At 30.7% G+C, this 5,551-nt stretch overlaps 1 pseudogene; it reads right to left on the bottom strand.

The window, feature by feature from the left end:
• Positions 1 to 2,979: 2,979 nt before the first annotated feature.
• Positions 2,980 to 4,155, bottom strand: LOC114257726 (cytosolic sulfotransferase 14 pseudogene; annotated as a pseudogene).
• Between the last annotated feature and the right edge of the window lie 1,396 nt (positions 4,156 to 5,551).

Genomic DNA, 5,551 nt, shown 5'->3' on the forward strand with positions numbered 1-5,551 from the left:
CAGTCAGTTCGGTACTTTAATCAGTCCAATTATCAGTCATAATCAATTCAGTTTAACGGTAATCGATGGTTATCGGTAATCAATCAGTCATTAATCGATAAACAATATGAGGGTTGTTACAATTTTCAACCTCATTCTTATATTTAATGAAAGTTTCCAAAGTTTCATCCTTGGTTCGAATTAAATAAACATAACTATATCTAGTATAGTCATCTATAAAAGTGATAAAATACTTTTTCCCACCTCTAGTCTGAATTGATTTAAAATCACAAATGTCACTATGAATTAATTCAAGTGATTCCGTACTTTTTTCAATTGAATGAAAAGGAGTTTTAGATAATTTTGCCTCAACGCAAATTTCACATTTATGATTTGAATCAATGTTAAATTTAGGTAAACATTCCATATTAATTAATCTACGCAAATATCCATAATTAACATGTCCTAGTCTACCATGCCATAAATTTGAAGACTCAAGCAAGTAAGAAGAAGATGTAGTATTATTAATAACTGAGGGTACAACGGTCATTACATTTATCTTGAAAAGGCCATCAGGCGTGTAACCTTTTCCTACATACATCCCAATCTTAGTAAGTACAAATTTATCACTCTCAAATACTAGCCTAAACCCATTCTTACTCAACAAAGATCCGGAAACAAGATTCTTGCGAATGTCCAGTACATGCAGCACATTGTTGAGAGTGAGTTCCTTTCCAGATGTTATCTTAGTACAATCTTTCCTTGTCCTTCAACTTTGGAAGTTGAGGAGTTGCCCATAAAAAGTTGATCACAATTGTCCACTGAAGAATAAGATGTGAACATCTTTTTGTCGGCACAAATATGGCGAGTAGCACCAGTGTCCACCCATCATTCTTTAGGATTTCCGACAAGATTTGCCTCGGAAACAACTGCAGAAAGATTGATGTCATCGACACCATTGGAAATATTGTCCACTTCGGTCATATGGGCTTGAGCAGGCTTTTTACTTGTTCTTCTTTTGCTTTTGCCTTTGCTACGGCAATCTTTGGCCCGATGTCCCTCTTTGTCACAGATGTAACATTTGCCATTAAACTTGTACTTTTTATTATCTCCCCCTTTAGAGCCTTGTGATGAACTTTCTCCAAAAGACTTTCGTTTCTTGGTTTTTGAAGCATGTTCCACCACATTTGCCTTAGACTCCATAAGATGCTTATCAGCCCGCTTTTTAGAATTGCGGTTGTCCTCCTCAATTCTCAAATGCACAATTAATTCGTCCATCGAAATTTCTTTGCGCTTGTGTTTGAGGTAGTTCTTGAATTACTTCCAGCCTTTTGGTAATTTTTCAATTAAGGCTGCAACTTGGAAGGATTCACTGAGAGACATGTCTTCTGCGTGAATGTCATGCAGAATGAGTTGGAAATCTTGAGCTTGGCTGATCACAGTTTTTGAATCAACCATTACAAAATCCAAGAATCTGCCAACCACAAATTTCTTTGAGCCGGCATCTTCCGTTTTGTACTTTTTCTCCAACGATTCTCAAAGTTCCTTTGCTGTCTTGATTGGACTGTAGACGTTGTATAATGTGTTGTCAAGTCCGTTCAAGACGTAATTCCGGCAAAGGAAATCAGCATGTTTCCAAGCATCAACCGCAGCAACCACTTGTCGGTCGGTTTCATCCTCTTTCAAGATAGGAGCATCTTCATGGAGAAAACGAGCCAGGTTTAGAGTTGTAAGATAGAACAACATTTTCTATTGCCATATTTTAAAGTCAGTTCCTGAGAACTTCTCTGGCTTCTCTCCATGATTTATTGGTATTGTCATCACAAGAGAGGGGGTTGGCGCAATTGCAGCAGCCACCACAATAGTACTTGTTTGGGCATTTGTTTTAGTAGCCATCAATTCTAATTTATAAAACAAAATTATAATTAGAATTTATACTACACAGAAAATTAAACCAAATGCACAGAATTAAATTTTGTAAAAATAAAAGAAACAAGAATGTGACTTTTATTTTCCAATTAATTTGGAAATAAAATAAAATTTTATTCAACCAAATTAATTCCACATAGGAAATTAAATTCTGTAAAATAAAAGAAATAAGAATATAACTTTTATTTTTTTTCCAATTAATTTGGAAATAAAATAAAATTTTATTCAACCAAATTAATTTCACACAGGAAATTAAATTCCGTAAGATAAAAGAAATAAGAATATAACTTTTATTTTTTTCAATTAATTTGGAAATAAAATAAAATTTTATTCAACCAAATTAATTCCACACAGAAAATTAATTTTTGTAGCACTTCAATAGTTAAAATACTAAAGCAGAATTTTAAGTAATGAAAACTCAGAAAATAATTTTTAAAACCCAAAATTAATTTCTGAAAAAATTCCACAAAAATATATTCTGAATTGTTAATGACACCAGTATCGTACTACTAGTTGTTGTCAAAGAAAAGAGACAGTATATTACTACTATCTGTCAAATAGCATATAATCACTATTTATTTTTCCAACCAGAATATTATTTTGTAAATCCACAGAAAATAATTTTCTTCCGAAATTATTTACGAAGAAAGGAAAAGGGAAACAAACAAAAAATTCTGTAAACAGAATAATTCGAATCTGTCTTAAGATTGTTGGAATAATCTTCTGTGTAAATAAAATAACTTAAAATAATTCAAACAAAATAAAATAAAACTTACAGAATTTATTTTGTTGAACTGAATCAATAATTTAAAGACCAAGTCGAGTGTGTGACACTCTGTCCTTAAGACAGATTCGCCCCGCTACAGTGCTTACGGTTATGTGGCGTCTATCTCCCAGGATACAATGATCTTCACAAATTTGTAGTAGCACTTCAAACAAATTTGTTCGACGAACCAGAACATTGTGTTCTATAACTCTCTGAAATTTTTCCTAAAATAATATGAAGAATAAAGGACGCAAAAGAGCAAAATGAAGGCAAGGAAAATGAATTTTCAGAATCAATCAAAATTGGAATGGGGCTGCCTTTATATAGGCTTTGTTGGCACCTACTCAATTTGAATAGAAAAGGTATGAAGAAGGGACATAACCATTCCTTTAAAATAAAGAGACACCATGAAAGGTTTGCACCCTTTCATTCAAATGGAGGTTTGACCCTTCCTTTAAAACAAAAAGACACCATGAAAGGTTACACCCTTTTATTCAAAATAAAGTCTATTTTAATTCACAACTACCTCTTTATAAATTTTTCAACAACCTTTCCTAAAATAGGCACTATTTTGATGCTCAACATCATTGTTGTGAATCTTGTTCACCTCCAAATCTTTCAAGTTGTCAAGACTACACAGCTTCAATATTTCCTCAACCACCCCTTGTCTAGCTTCTTCCACAAAGAAAGGAAACCCCATGAACTTAGCCAACACTTTGAAATGAGAAATGGGGTCTTCTTTCATATCTTCGTATTTCAAAAACAACACCTTGTCAGGTCTTTCTTGATTCGCTTTCCAGTAGCCCAATACATGATCCCAAAACGGTCCATACGGACTTACGCCTCGACACATCAAATTGAGATTTTCTTCTATCAAACTTGGATTGAGAGGATTCTTTAAAAGCTTAGCAACATACTGGCAAAAGGAGATGAACTGGTCTAAAGGGTTTCGACAAACGTAGATGACACGACAAGTAGAGTCTCCAATGGAGCTAGGAAGTGCAGAGTATGGAACATGGGTTGCTAAAATTCTAGGACTAGGAAAGTCATCAAGCTTGAAGAATGGGTTTTTTCCATAGACAGCATTGTCAAGGAAAGGAACGAGACCGTGAGGGTTGGTGGTGAGCAATGGATTTTCGCTGGGAGAGTAGTTGATACGGTTGGCTATAGCAAATGTAAGAGCTTTTAACCATGTTATGCCTGCTTTTGGAAGACTGACTAGTATCAAATCAGAATTTTGTGCTTTGAAATGTTGTTGAAAGGAGAAAATGCCATGGATATATGGATACCAAATACTCTTTATACAAAAACATGTCTCTCCCATTTGGAAGTTTCACTTTGGGAAGAGTTTTGAGCAGTTCTTCCCACTCATCATCATCCCCCATCCTCTCTTGTGTAGCTTCACTAATTTGGTTTGGCTTGTCCATAGGTGAGTGTGAGATAGACAAGGCGAACCATGTTTTCATTTTATAAAGTTTTTTTTATTTTATTTATTATTTTTTTAAACCCTGAGAAAAATGAGGCCCATAAACTAAGCAGGCGAACCATGTTTTCATTTTATGAAGTTTTTTATTATTTTTTTAAACCCCAAGAAAAACGAGGCTCATAAACTAAGCATTATCACGCGGTAGGATCTCTTTGTTTTGTTTTGTTTTGTTTTGTTTTGTTTTGTTTTTTTTTTTTTTTTGGATTTGTTTTCTTCTTCTTTTTTTTAATTATAAACCTTAAATAATTGAAGGGAAAGACTATTGTACTGTTTGTAATCTAAAATGACAAGCTAATGATTATTTTTTGATCCCTTTTTTTCTTCTTTTTTAATTGTAAACTTTAAATAATTGAAGGGAAAGACTATTGTACTGTTTGTAATCGTGACAAGCTAATGATTAGGTGCCATGTGTGCGTGTGGTGATGAAGGTTGGATGACTTTAGCAAGTTTGAATGGTGGCTGACTTGGAAAGAGTAGACAATGATCAGAACATTCTACTTATCGCTTTTTTCTCTCTTCATGGATAACGTTTACTAATTTTTTAGTAGACAATGATCAGAACATTCTACTTATCGCTTTTTTCTCTCTTAATGGATAACGTTTACTAATTTTTAAAAAAAAGTATTTGATGGTATTTATGTTATAAAAGAATAATTTTAATTTTAATTTTAAATTAATATTAAATATAATTTTAAATATTTATCTTAACAATATTAATGTTATTATTTTATAAAATTTTTATTTGAATATATATATATATATATATATTAATTTTAGTTAAATTATTTACATATTTTTATAATTTTAGTTCTATCGTATTATAAAAATATAATTATCATATAATAATTTTGTATGATATATATTAAATTATAAAATAATAAAATAAATAATCTTTCTGATATTAAAAATAATAATTAAATTAAAAGAACAATTAGTAATATAAAATTAAAAGTAATTCTAATTATTTAATTTTTTTATTCATTTGAAAAATAAAAATATGTACAAATAGGAATTATATAAAATTTATTAAAAAACTACCACTTGATAAAAAAAATTAAAAAAAAAACATAAATTACAAGCGTGTTTGGTTTGAATAAAAGTTCGAAAAATTTTAAAAACAAAAACTAAAAAATATATTTGTTCAGGCCAAAAATATTTATATATATTTTTTTATTATTTGTGACAACAGATCATACACATTATAGTTTAAAAAAATAATTAAAAAATTAATTGGGGAAAAAATTAATTGAAAAAAAAAATATTTGAAAAGTAAAATTAATTGAAAAAAATTTTTTTAGTTAAATTTTTAAATTTCTGTTTAAAATCGTCGTAAACTCATTTTTTGAGTTTACGTTTTTTTCCCTCAAATTTATAAACTAAGACAACCATTT

The sequence above is a fragment of the Camellia sinensis genome, chromosome 6 (genome assembly GCF_055761805.1).
Source record: "Camellia sinensis isolate YWXY chromosome 6, ASM5576180v1, whole genome shotgun sequence".
NCBI classification, from domain to species: Eukaryota; Viridiplantae; Streptophyta; class Magnoliopsida; order Ericales; family Theaceae; genus Camellia; species Camellia sinensis.